Consider the following 15,259-nt stretch of genomic DNA (forward strand, 5'->3'; position numbering starts at 1 on the left):
GTTAAAAAGAAAAATCAGAGTGAAAATAAATAAGTAAGTAAAATAAAAACACCAGGAGACTCAGTGAAGAAGATTATAAAGAATGGATAGAGGAACAGAACAGAGAACATAGAAATGGACCCACAAGCATATGCCCAACTAATCTTTGACAAACCAGGAAGAATATCCAATGGAATAAAGACAGTCTCTTCAGCAAGTGGTGCTGGGAAAACTGGACAGCGACATGAAGAAGAATGAACCTGGACCACGTTCTTACACCATACACAAAAATAAACTCAAAATGGATGAAAGACCTCAATGTAAGACAGGAAGTCATCAAAATCCTTGATGAGAAAGCAGACAAAAACTTCTTTGATCTTGCCCTCAGCAACTTCTTACTCAACATGTCCCCAGAGGCAAGGAAAACAAAAGTAAAAATGAACTACTGGGACCTCATCAAAATAAAAAGCTTGTGCACAGCGAAGGAAACAATCAGCAAAACTAAAAGGCAACCGACAGAATGCAAGAAGATATTTGCAAATGACACATCAGATAAAGGGTTAGTATCCAAAATCTATAAAGAACTTATCAAACTCAACACCCAAAAAACAAAAAATCCTGTGAAGAAATGGGAAAAAGCCATGAATAGACACTTCTTCAAAGAAGACATCCAGAGGGCCAACTGACACATGAAAAAAGGTTCAGCATCACTCATCATCAGGGAAATACAAATCAAAACCACAATGAGATAACACCTCACACCTGTCAGAATGTCTAACGTTAACCATTCAAGCAACAACAGATATTGGCAAGGATGTGGAGAAAGAGGATCTCTTTTGTATTCTTGGTGGGAATGTAACCTGGCACAGCCACTCTGGAAAACAGTATGGAGCTTCCTCAAAAAACTAAAAATAGAACTACCCTATGACCCAGCAATTGCACTACTAGGCATTTATCCACGGGATACAGGTGTGCTGTTTCGAAGGGCCACATGTACCCCATGTTTATAGCAGCACTATCAACAATACCCAAAGTATGGAAAGAGCCCAAATGTCCATCAATGGATGAATGGATAAAGAAGATGTGGTATATACATACAATGGAGTATTACTCTGCAATCAAAAACAATGAAATCTTGCCATTTTCAACTATGTGGTTGGAACTAGAAGTTATTAGGCTAAGTGAAATGAGTCAGAGAAAGACAAAAATGATATGACTTCACTCATATGAGGACTTTAAGAGACAAAACAGATGAGCATAAGGGAAGGGAAACAAAAATAATATAAAAACATGGAGGGGGACAAAACAGAAGAGACTCATAAATATGGGGAACAAACTGAGGGTTACTGGAGGGGTTGTGGCAGGGGGGATGGGCTAAATGGGTAAGGGGCACTAAGGAATCTACTCCTGAAACCATTGTTGCACTATATGCTAACTAATTTGTATGTAAATTTTAAAAAATAAAAAAATAAAATTTAAAAAAAAAAGAATGGATAGGAACCAAGAGCACTAGAAAATTTATACAAAAGATACATGTGGGGTACCTGGCTGACTCAGCCAGTAGAGCATGTAACTCTTGATCTTGGGGTTGTGAGTTTGAGCTCATGTTGAGGGTGGAGATTACTTAAAAATAAAATCTTAAAGAAAGAAAAAAGAAAAAGGAGACATTTTCAAAAAGACTGACAAAAAACAAGGAAAGAAATGCAAAGTAATATTATATAGGAGAACAAGGAAGGTAGAAAGAAAAAGGTACCCCAAACATGACACATGCATTGAGAAAACTATTGATATTATACTATTTTAAGGGGAAACTCCTCAATCCAAGAGATGTAAATGTATTTAGTATGGTAAAAGATAATGAGTGAGAGTCTAGAAATAAGATCCTAAGTGTACAGCTAATTGTTTTCCATTTAGGTACAAGGCAAGTATTTATATAGCCAACTGGTGCATTCATAATTAGGTAAAATGGAATGTGGCACAGTGAGTCAACCACATAAGCAGTCATAGATCTGGTCAGAATATATACTGAATTCTCTCAGCACTAATTCAACAGCTCCACAAGATGGCACATGGAAATTTTCCACAGTGTGTAGTTAGGGCCAGGTCCTCATTTCCATGAAAAGTAAATTCATTTCTTTACAAAGAGCATGGAGCTTCAAAGGAAAAACTACAGATTTGATCTCCACTCTTATCGCAATTAAAGTTGAAAAGGGTCAGTTGCTGCCAGTTATGAAATCCTTCCATTGTTGGCTATTTGGTGGTGAGGTATTATTTTAAAAAATGGTTTCACTGATAATTATGGAGCCTAAGGTTTATGTTCTAACTTCTCTGTGACTTGGTCAGCAGTTTCCCAGGTTTGAAACAGAAGTAGTTTCTCTGCAAAACTGTATTCTCCAGTCCCTATTCACTGCATCAAGTTTGGATTTTGGAAACCAAAACTCTCAGGACATCATAATTGATCTATTTAGTAAACTATATCTCTTTAAGAACTGTTTTGAGTAACACAATATGGAATGAATCATTTCTTTAACAGCCAAACAAAAGAGCTTGTAGAACTTCAGTATCCTTACCCCCACCTCCCAATCCTATGAACTGACTGGGTTATTAAACATGGTTATGAAACATATTTGCGAGAACTATACAAAGTCAAACACAGAAAGGAGATGTTAAGCATCCAGCAGGTATGAAAAAGTAACCCTTGTGTTACAGAACAGAAGACAAAAAGAATAATTGTGAACTAATCCAAGTAAACAGGACATGCTGTCATAATCAATTTAAAGTCAAACACAAGGATCTGTCAACCCGAATCAGGAAAGAAAACAAGGAAAAACTTCCCTCAGCCAGCATTCAACTCAACAAGACTGCCAGTGCTGGTGGACACATGTCAAGGGAACAGAGTGGGGCTTCTTTGTTGCATGGACCTTCATTTCTATTTGTCACCTCGTTAAGGCTTTGCTCTGTGACATGGGCAAGACATTCATTCATTCGACAAGTAAGTATTGATTCATTCAAGGAACCAGGTTCCTAGCACACTGTATTTAACGCTTTTTTTCCCTATAAACTGAAGAACAGTAAGTACTGTTGCTTGCCTTGATTCAGTAAAATATGTATAAATAATCTTTGATGAGACAAAATGACCCACTACTACTTTATGTTTGATTAGCTGTTAAATATGTAACCACTGGCAACCTAGATCCCAACTGTTCTCATTTGTAAAATGGCTTGTAAACAACTGCCCCTGTATTGCCAAATATAAGCTCTTATAAAATTTTAAGTGATGTTACACACTAGGCAGGTTGCTATGTTTTTCATCCAGAAGGGACTGTTGCTTGGGCTTTTCTGTGTCAGAGAAAATTTTGTTATACAAAGGGATGGTTGGTTTTTCCATCCTCCTCTTTGCTCTACTACCCCACAACAGGCTCTGGTAATACCTCCCCACTCCCCTTGACAGTGATGGGCACACAGTAGAAGCCAGCTTTATTGTGTCACATAACCAGAAAGCTGTAAGATCCTTTGTCTAGAGCTACGGTAACCATGTCCCTACCACGTAGAGAATGGTTTGGAGAATTAAGCCAATGCTATGCTTCTCTATCAGAGATGAGAGACAGACAATTCTAATGAAAGGTGAAGTGCTTCTAGTCTAGTCTTTTGGAGACCTCTCAAGGCACATCTTATAGTTCTAATACATATTTCTGCATAAGCTAATTTGGATTGGTTTCTGTCACCAGGGCAATGGCTCATCCATAGAGAAAAGCTGAGGAACTCACATTGTCTTGGTGCTTGGATTAAATGCTAGCTCTAAGAATGCTTGGGGCTGGGAAAAGCGGCCACAACTCTTTTCTAAGGGGCATTCAAAGGCACAGTAGAAAAGGGATCGGTGCTGATTTGTGGACAGGGCAGTGAGCCTGAAGTTCTCTGGCCTAGGCCTGAGCTCAGGCCCCCCAAAGCTATGCTGTTCTGACCTTTAAGCCACAATTAAGGTATTAGAAGCATAAACAGGATGTTAATCCTGGCAATGAAACCAAGTGAGTTTTTTACTTTGAGCCACTCATATAGCCTCTCCAGGGCTGGTCTGCATCTATATAATAAGGGTTTCACACTGTAGAGTGCTGTAATTCTTGAAGCTCTCATGAAAATTTGCTTTAAACATACTAAAAAATTAACTCTAAGAAATACTATGAGAAGCATGGTTGGGGAGAGATTTATGTTTTACATTTTATGTATTTATTTTGTGAGAGAGAGTGAGTGGCAGAAGGGCAGAGAGAGAAAGAGAGATCCTAAGCAGGCTCCACACTGTCAGCACAGAGCCCAACACGGGGCTCGATTTCATGAACCATGAAATCACAACCTGAGCTAAAACCAGGAGTCAGTCGCTTAACCAACTGAACCATCCAGGTGCCCCAGTTGGGGAGAGATTTAGATGAAAACATTTGATTAGGATTATGTTTCTTTTTAATAATATTTCTATTATCAGTAATAATTAAAACCTACAGTAGATGACAGGCCTTGATCTAAATGTTAAGTCATTGAATCCTCATATCAACTCTGTGAAATAGATAGTATTACTATCCCCAATTTATAGCTAAAGAAACCAAGGCACAGACAAGTTGAGAAACTTGCCCAAGGCTACCCAATTAACGTGTCTGAAATAAAAACCTAACTCATGTAATTAGTGTCCACAATCTGAGCTCTTAATCACTGTGCCATACATCTCTTGTTAACTGTGCCTACTTCTCTGCCTGGCACAAAGTAAAATTCACCAACAGCTCATTCAATGTTAGCAGATGAATAAAGTAACCTTTGTGAAGGTCATTTTTTCAAAGTGGCTAGAGTGGAGGGTCCTGTCCATAGGACAAGAAATCCTCTGTTAGGGATAGTATGCTCCCGTACTACCAAATGAGCCTTCCTTTCTGTCATGTTCCCAGTAGAGTTCTTAGAGTATTATGTGCAAAGGCTATTTAATTTTTGTTAAAGGTAGGGCCATCTCTGTGTATTTCCTTAAAAACTGGATTATACGAAACACACTGGCTTTTGATAAGCAGTTTCACCTCATGTCAAGGGGTAAAACCAGGAAATCAACTCTCAGAGACAATGAAGAACAGAGAGAAAAGAATATCGTCACCAAAAATATTCATGTGTATTCCTTCCCATTAAATGAAGGTGCTATTTTCTCTCATCAGAGACCTACATAAAAAGTCCTTAAAATTAAAGCTTTCTCCGCTTCCAGTTGGCAGAAATGGCTTCTAGAAGTAGGCTGCAATTTGGACAATGTCCTTACATTAAGGTTCATTGAAGAGTAAGTATTAAGTACATTGGAATTTAGATCCCAGTGAACTTTGATGAGGGATCTCACTATCCCTTTAAACAAGAATCAGATTTTCCTACATTAACTTTACTGTAAAGAATTATATTGCTTGAGTCAAACTCAGTGATTTAATAAAACTACTTCCTCATCAGAACGCTGAGATAAAGTTTATTAGTCCATACCAGCAGAGCTTATCTAAACAAATGGAAAAGACCATTGTAATTATTATCTACTATGTGGTTTTACAGAACAGCTAAAGTTTAGCCATTTGTGCTTCCATTGTGTAACAGCCTCAAGGATCTAAGGAACAAAATGGTTCAAAGGTTAATTCAAACTCAAGCCATGACAATTACCAGGGTTTGGAAAATTTGGATTATAAGGACAACCAATAGCTCTCATGTGATCAGAACAATAGCTGTGGAAAAAAACTATTAGATCACTCCATCTACTGATCCCCCTGTCGGTTCTAGAGAAGCAATTAGAGACTCCCTTGCTCCGTTGTGGCTTTCCTGCATGCAGAGGGACAGCTTTAACTCCTTGTGGTGTAGCCAGGCCTACTGTGGGGAGAGAGATGGGGCAGCGCCCATCCAGACAGTAGGGATGGGGTGGCAGCAGGAGGGAGGAAACACGATGCAAGCGGAATCCGGGACTTAGTCCGTGTGTGTGCTCAAACATGAATCTGAAACAGGACATGCCAGGAGTTTGCAGAACTTTCCCACCTTTGGAAATGCAGGCGCAGGAGCAACACCTCACCAAGCCAGGCCCATACATAACATTCCTAACAGGGGACAGCCCCCCGAGTTCAGCCCATGGAAGCACCCTGAATATTTGATCTTAGAAGTCTCTCCAGCTGCACCAGGATACAGGTGCAAGTCTAAACCTGTCTGGTGACTTCTGAATTATTTGCAGACGAAGCGAGATACTGTTGTGACTTTAACACTCTAGACGGAGATACAGCTTTTCTTTGAGACTGTACTAGAGATTTGAGGAAGTAGAGGGAAGAGTACAGGGAAGACAGTAATAACAATATCAAAAAGAGGTCGTGCAAGCTGGAAAAGGAGGGTTAGGCATGATCAAAATTATTTACCCGGCCTGCCCAGAAAATTAAGTAATAAAAACTGAATTGAAAAGGGGACTCCTTTCTGCCCCTTCTGACCATTTGACCAGATAAGAGTGATCCAGAGATGCTAGACCGAAAATAAATCTCTGACCTTGGGCCCAAAATTAGATGGCTTGAGAAGAATTCCATTTCAAGTACAGTAGCAGAAACCGGTAGGAGGAATCTTTAGATTTTATTTTGATTTCATAGATAGCTTACTTTCCTGTTTATTCCTGTAGCCTAGCATCAACTGTTGGCTCCTTGAGGGGCGAGATTAGGCCACTCTTTGCCCTGTGGGGCCACACACATTCTTTGAACAATGTCTGTAACTAATACTGTAGCCAGGCTCTAACATGCCCCCTGAGGATCCCTGCCTCCTGATATTCACAATCTAGCTTTCTAGTTCTCTGACACTTTGTTCCAAAGTGGGAACAACTGAATACAGCGCAAGTAATAGAGTGTCACTTCTGAGATTAGTTTATAATAGACTGTGGCTTTCCTTGGGCTATTCCCCACCTGCCAGCTCCTGCTTTATCACTCACTCAGGGAAAGCACTGTGCCCTGTCTAAGCAGCCTTATCAAGAGGTTCCCGTGACCAGAACTTACTGGTGTACCAACAGCCAGTGAGGAACGGAGATCCACCAAACATTTTGTGAGTGAACTTGGAAGCGGACTCACTAACCCCAGTCGAGCCTTGACATGAATGCAGCCCCAGCCAACGGCTTGGCAGAATTATCATCAAAGACTGGGAGCCAAAACCACACAGGTAAACTGCACCTGGATTCCAAACTAAGTTGCTACATTTCAGGGTAACTTTGCTACTCAGCGACAGATAACTAAGGTAACTACACAGCCTGTATGCCTTCTCATAGTAGATATTTCACAAAACTCATCTTGACTACAGGCATGAGGGAGGCAACTGGGGACATAAATAGCTAATGAAAAAGTCCCATTGGATTACAACATTTTTTGTTTTTTTCCAGTGGCCCTTGATCTAAGTACTTCCATCTAGCTACCCTGGGACCAAAACCATCTTCTTTTTTGTTCGACCACTTCTAATTGCAATAGAAACTGAGCTGTGACCATCCAGTTTGCTTTAAGCTAGTCAGTCTGCTGTCTGACATGATCCCATTCCATGTCTTTCTATTCATTCAGTAACTAATGAGCACTGCTACTCTAGATGCTGGAGCCATAGTAGTGAACACAACTACTAAAGCTCCTAGCCTCAGGACTTTACATGTAGCATACTCCCCTGATAAGCTTTATCTCCTTGACTACAGACCTGTCCTTCTGACCTTTTCTACCAGCTACCTGGGCTCAGAATCTCCATCTAAACTCCTGCTTGTGGGGACCCAAGACTAAACAGCTTATGGAAGCCTGAAAGATACATATCTTCTGCAAAAGGTAGCATTGGTAACAACTTTTAACAATTACTGGTAGCCATTTAGCCCATAATCAAGACATAGTTATGGGTACATTCATTGCAGGTAAGCATTTGACACATATACCTTTTGCTTCCATCCTGCTAATGTAGGTGTTCCTTGGCATTTAACAGTGTTCCTTTCTCCCAACGTTTTTCATAAATCATCTTTTATTACGTGATAGACATTATGATGTGATATTTCCTGCCCAATATGCAACTGCACTTGGACCATACAGATTGGCTACATAAAACAAATTCACTCACATAAAAATTGGACGGCAGAGTCTCAAATGCATATCTAATTCTATTTACATACCTAAGGTGATTTTTCCACTCTCCTTGGCTCATCTTTATTCTAGCACAAACTCTAAGTTAGAGAAAAACTCATGTTTCCTAGGTCACTGTGGCCAGAAAAATAAATATGTTATTCAAACAATGACCACAAATATTATTTCCTGACTCTGCCCCAATCAGCCTCAGTTCCTCCCAAGAAGTATGAAAATTCTCAAAAGCAGCTTTTTCTGGGTTTCGCAAACCACTCTTTGGGTGGACCCTGGCTGGCACTCCTTTTCTCAACTAGATTTACTGTGGACATGAAAATCAGTGGCTGCAACCAATGCCATCTAAAGGCACAAGACCCCATGATGAGACTGCAGAGCCCTGAGCTACTTCTGGAAGCTGCTGGGCCCATTTCTGGCAAAGCTGCTGAAACTAAAACATAGGAACCAGGGATGAGCCTGGGTGCTAGGGATTCCTTTGAGGGGGTAGCCACAAAGTCACCCTTTTTCTCTAGTATCGGTTACCCTTTCTTTCTGGAAATGAAGTTTTGCTCAGGACACTTATTAACAGCATATTCCCTACCTCCTTTCTGCTGATTTTTCATACTTGTTCACATGAGCCTGAATGGTGGGTGAGCTTAGTTTAGGCTTAATCTAAGACCCGTGATTTAAAGGAATTTTAGGAAAACCAGTTTGGGGGCCAGATTAACCTGTATACTTCCAGAATCATCATTATTTGTCAAAGTCACCAGAAAGCCTGGAAAACCTAAACTGGCAAACCTACACAGACTAAATACTGAATTCATTGACTAATTCTGCTTAAATTATTGACAAAAACCTGTTTACTGCCTTCAACATTTTCACTGTTGTCATTAAGTTTTGAAGCAGAACTCAAGGATTTTATCACCTTACTCAGTAGACTCATTTTTAGAAAGCCTTTGAAATACATGATAAGTTCAGCCCATTAAAAAGAGCAAAGCCTTTGTTTTAGAGGAAACGATTTTTTAGTTGGTTTTTTTTTTTTTTTTTTTTTAGAAACAGTTAAGTTGGTGTTGTGTTTAGCCAGCATTTTAAAACAACAAAATATAGTTTTTCTATGGTTCAGAGAATAAAAAAGTTTTTAAGTAAGCAGTTAAGGGTGGGAACTCAAGTGGGAAAAAAAAGACAGAAAGAGACTGTGAAGTCAAATTACATTCACAGCTTTTGCTTTTACCCTGCTTCTTTACTTGTGTGTGTTCTGTTTATTTCCTTGTTAACCTTTTATAAGACAAATTTGTTTTTCCTAAAAGATACATGCTGAATTAAATATACTTCAAGATAAGATAAATTCATTAAGATAATGAAAGTTTATGACCCAAAGCTATGAAAAAGAAAATTATGGGAGTAGGTAGATTCAAAAATCAAAGTGAACATGGAATTTCAGCTGGCCAAAAAACACAAACAAAAACACATAAAAACCAGAGATATATTTTAGCACTGTGTTAAGCAACAAATGGAAAAATAGGACAACTTTGCATTTTGTTTTCCAGGAGTTCATAAAAGGACCGTTTGTAATTCGCGTGTTATATTCACCTCAAAGTTGGTTTTTTAAATTAGTCCTTATGGGCTTAGAGCATTTCCTGACTGGTGAACATATACATTCAGTTTAGATAATGAATTAATAAATGTATCTTGAAGTGTCAGAAAGTAGAAATAATAAATCTTGGGGGAAAATGGGCTTAAAATTGTACAACATTCTTATCAGTTATTTCAGGGTAGGGGAAGGGTAATTGTTTTCTTCTTTATACTTCATCATTCTATGATTTTCTATAAAAAACGGATTTTACATTAGAGCAGAGTTTTTAAAAAAAGGAGGAGAAGGAAAAGGAGGAGGAATACACCGGCCCAACCCCATTTGTACGTTGGTAGCTTTCCTTTGGTAGAACACTATTGTTTGGCAGAACACTGCAGTGACTAGTTAACTGGAGACTGGTTCACCTGAGCTCTATTTAATCGGGTGTCCATGCTGCATGCCCTATGGGAGGATATGGTATGGTATATACCTAGGAGCCGGCTAACCACGCAGACTGTTCTCTCGTTTTTGTGTACTAACAAGTACCACAAGCAACAGGTGATTTAGTGTCCTGTTTACTTGAGAAAATGACAGTCACCTTTAGAATACAGCAAGCAAAGTGTCAGGCTTTATGCCTATCTTTAAGGAGAGAAGGTCACAATGCCAACCAAGATGGATATGCTAACAGGAGAGCAATATTCAAAGGCAGGAAATACCTCCTCTGGAATTTTGGACTTTGTGGTAGGTTTTCCTGAGAACTGTGCGTTCAGAATACAGCCCCAGGGCTCACTACTCTTATTTTACTGTCTTCCCATAGATAGGAAAAAAAAAATGGAGCCATTAAATGCCTATGCAAAGAAAAAAAATCTGTATGTACAGGCATGTTCTATATAAATATAAATAGCAGGATATCAGACTAGAGGAGGTATAAAATTATTTCAGTAGTATCCAGACATTAATGAAAGCCAATTTGCAATTAGGTGATTAACATAAGAGCCAGTGGTAACAAGCAATGTGTTCTTATTCCAAACATCTTTGCTACAAATTGCTGTTAAAAGCTTCTCCCTGCATTTTCTTTGTCTTTTGCCTGCATGGTGATGATATAAGGTAATTGCACAGTGACTGCAGAAGGCTGCATGTTATTTCATGCAAGCCATTTAGTAACTATGTCAGGTAACCACACAGCAAACCCTTTTAATTACAAGATGTAACATTACCCAGCTTCAGGCTCTCTAGTTAACCTTGAACTAGAGGTTCATTCTTCAAGTTTCCATTTGTCCCCAGCTGTGCTCCACTGAGCTTCCCAGGCTGCAATGAGTGGTGGCAGGCTCCTGGACCTTGAGGCACATGGGGACACTCCCTCATCTGTCTGTGCTGGGTACCAAAGCTTTGGCTGCAAAGGCTACTTGGATCCACCGTGTCCTAGTTCCCAACACTTGAAAATTCTGCTACTCAAGGACTCTATGAAGAAAGCAAACTATAATTGTTGATGATTGAACCCCCACTGAGAAATCAACTAAATAGAGCTTCCCTAACAGCTAACGTAAGCAGATACATGCACACATACATATATTCATGGTAAGTAATTTAGCGTTTGGAGTTACTCCCTCCTAGCCTTCTTTCTGATTTTTCCTCATTAGAGAACAGGGACTCATTTAGCTGTGTGTGGCTAAGAATAACGTATCTGCTGTATTTAGCTGTATGTGGCTAAGAATCATGCACCAGCTATGATCTGACTGGGGATCCTCTTTTTTTTTTTTCCCCCATCATCTTGGTTACAGGTCACCTGTTGATAGTCCTTGAGTTTTGTGCTGTTCCAGTTCCTACCTCATATGCATCGGCGCTGTTTCCTTTCACAAGGGTGACGCACTGCTTTGTACCGTGCCTTCAGCATCTTTGGTGGTAGCTCCTCAAAATTCAATTTTCAATACGCATAATGAATTGTATTTATAGCTCTTGTTATTGCTCGTCCTGATTTGCTAAGGAGCGCATACTGAAACTGAGATACTCTGCAGGGCCCTGTATAAAATACTTGCTTCTGTGAATGACTGCCCTCAGGCACCCTGGCTTTTGACAGTGTGAGGATGACTGACTTTGGGACTCAACTCTACCACGGGGGACAAAGTAGATCCTATTGTGCAGAAATGGAAAGCCCTCACTAAGGGCTTTCTTTAGCTACTGCTACCACAGGCCTGTTGCTTAACTATTTCATGACCACATACATGTGGGTTGGCACTGTTAGGTGTTCAAGAAATCTCCACCTTTTTTTTTTCCCCTTTCCACAGGGTTTAGGGGTATGTATGGGCAGTGACAGAGTATTAAGTGGCAAGTTTTTGATCAACATTAGAAAATTTAAAATATTTCACATTGCAGAGAAATAAAATGTGATTTTCTTGACTCTAACGAGTCTCAGTATTTCCAGTTTTCCTAAGGGCTGATAGGAAACAATATCCTGCTTTAGAGTCCTGAGTTAAGGAGACATCCCACCAAACATGGCCTAATCCACCTCTCCCTCAGCATCAGATTTTTCCCACTGGGGCCCTCCTCCCAACTTCCTGTGTCATGTCAATTATCCCTGACCTGAACCTACAGACTCTTCCTTGACTTGTACTTGCAGGCCCACACACATTATCAGAGCAGCAAAATCCTCTATTTTTCAAACCATAGAGACAGCAAAGATATATTCCGCTTTTTAAAGACCTACTATAAATGATGTATTTACCCATAAACCCAGAGATTTCTTTGTTTTACATCAGCAAAGTAATGTACTATCTCAGAATTATTACAACATTCCACTGGCTTTTGACGGCATCAGAAGAATTCCCGAAACATGAATTGTAGATCAGACTTCAAGTTAAAATGTTCGTCACATGACTGACCTTGGATATGGGCACAGTGACAAAAACCTCCAAGTGCAAGCAGTAAAATTTTATAGGTCTGCTCATTTGCTCAACTTTGGTGCTTCTTATCACAGCCAGGACAATAATATGACTCTGAGCCCTTGATGATTATCAACTGTCCGTTACAATCTGAATGTGTTATAATGGGAAAAATAATAAACTCAGATGGAACATTTTTTTTTTGTTTAGTTAAATTCAATTTGCTTCATTACTCCTATCTTTGGAACCATGGAATCACAGCTGGTACAAAGATTGGGAATCACCAGTGGACCTACATGTCCTTCTCCTTAACATGAGTCTGACTGGTTTTCTTCCTCTCCTTTGACTTCGTTGATATCAAAGATTTCTAACTAGGCTGCCATCCTTTTGCCTCTCTTGGTCAAATACACTTCTACTCAATCTTGATCAAGTATTTTTAATACATCTCTACTGAACATCAAGTATAAAATTCCTTACCCTGGCATTTAAGTCCTCTGAAATTTAACTGCAACCTACATACTAAGCTTTAACTCCCATTACTGCCTAACAAAAGGCTTATGTGAGTAAAGGTGTACTGCTTCCTACTATTAATCTTAGCAGTTAGACAGCAACTCCTGACTTGTTGACTCCATGGGTTCAAATCTTGACTATGCTGTTTACTAGCTATGACATTAACCAAGTTTTTCAATCTCTCTGAACTGTATCTCCTCAGTGGCAAAACCTCAGGGTTTTCTTACCCAAAAAGTTAGCTATCTTTATTATTATTTCAAGCGCCCTTCAGTTCTTCTCTAATTTGCTTATCTCTCTCTCTGGATTAAAAACTCCCCATTGTTTTTCAAATTTTGTAGAGCAATGATAATTCAAACACTGTCACTGAAAAAGCAGTAGGAGACTCACCTGGGAACTTGTTGGAAATACATGTTTTCAGGCTCCACATAAGACCCTACCAAATCAAAAATGTTGAGTGTGGGAGGCACCTGGGTGGCTCAGTCAGTTAAGCATCTGACTTTGGCTCAGGTCGTGATCTCACAGTTCAAGTTCCAGCCGCAGGGCTAACTCTGTGCTGACAGCTTGGAACCTGGAGCCTGCTTTGGATTCTCAGTTTCCCCGTTCTCACTGTGTCTCTGTCTCTCTCTCAAAAATAAACGTTAAAAACAAAATAGTCAAGTGTGGTGCCTACCAATCTGTATTATAACACAACCTCCCGATACTCCTGATGCCCAGTAAACTTTGAGAAGCCAGATTTATCTCAAATGCTACCACCCACATTTGTCCTTATCCCTCCCAGGGACCTGACCTCTTCTGCCATCCACACCCTGAGAACACTTTGGACTCTCCCTTAGCATTGACCCTCTTTGCGCTGTATTAACCAAACGTGTATTTCCCCTTATTTGTCCTCTTTCCCTTGCCAAGTTGTGAACTTTTTAAAACGAGGAATTTTGCTCACTAACCTTCAAATAGGAAGCAGGGCTTAACAAAGTTTCTTTCAAATATGTGTTTGGCTGAATTGAATCACATTGTCGTAGTGCTCAATGGTATTAAAGACTGAATGAACAACTAGATAGAAGGAAAACTTCTTTTTTTCCTATCTATTAGGAACTTCCCTGCTGGAAAATAGAGCAGCAACATGGATGAAATGACTCAAGTTCTTACTGGAAGCAGAGTTTCAAGATAGAGGAGTAAAAACTTTTTACCTTGTAATCACTTCCTCATCCTTGATTCTGTAGTGTGAAGGGTTTGTTTGTTTGTTTGTTACACAGAGAACAGAACGGGAGCATATGAGAGGGCCTGAGGGAGAAAAACAGAATCCTAGGCAGGCTCCCATGCTCAGCCCAGAGCCCAACACGGGGCACAATCCCACAACTCTGGGATCATGACCTGAGCTGCAGTTAAGACTCAGACACTCAATCGACTGAGCCTCCCAGGCACCCCTGTGAGCCATTTTTTAAGCATAATTTTCTGTTTGTGTAATAATGAGTGGACAAATGTAATATTTAGGGTTGAGGAAAAATAAAAGTTCAAGGCTCATGTTGCTATGTAAGTACTCTCTATTTTATCTGCCTGTAAAACGTTTATATAATATTTTGTTTCCCATTTTGCTTAAATAACTTTGAATTTAGGAATGAAGCCAAGCTTGACCTACTGAAGCACAAATCCAGTTAAAAGAACCAGTCTCTATTATCTCCAAATGCATGGAATTTGTCTTATAGAAAAAGAAACAATACGATATCTTAAAACATTTTTCACTAATTAGTACCAATAAGCAATTTTTTTAAAGAAATAAAAGCTAGTAGCTACCTAGACTTTTTCAAATTATGTGTGCCTAATTGTGTATGTATTAATGAGGTCATTATGAACAGAAACACTTTGTGACTGGCTACTAGATATCATTTTATAAGCAGTTAATAAGTTAGTATGACTTTCCAAGATATAAAAGGAATCCACGGCTATCAGTGAAACTTGGTTTCTTTTGATCTAGTACTTTTAGGTGTACAATTTACTTTCCTGGAAGGCACACTTACTTTCTTTACAAGTTTAACAAGGTGATACACAGCCTGAGCTCATATGTAATCAAGAGCAGTGGTATCATCCAATTCTAACTGTAATTATCAGATTGTTGTCCCTCCCGCCCCCCCGCCTTTTTTTAAGGTTTATTTTTGACGGAGAGAAGACAAAGTGTGAGCAGGTGAGGGGCAGAGAGAGAGAGAGAGAGAGAGAGAGAGAGAGAGAGAGAGAGAGAGAGA

This window comes from Herpailurus yagouaroundi, unplaced genomic scaffold, assembly GCF_014898765.1.
Source record: "Herpailurus yagouaroundi ecotype Mexico unplaced genomic scaffold, PumYag 192, whole genome shotgun sequence".
In the NCBI taxonomy this organism is placed as follows: domain Eukaryota; kingdom Metazoa; phylum Chordata; class Mammalia; order Carnivora; family Felidae; genus Herpailurus; species Herpailurus yagouaroundi.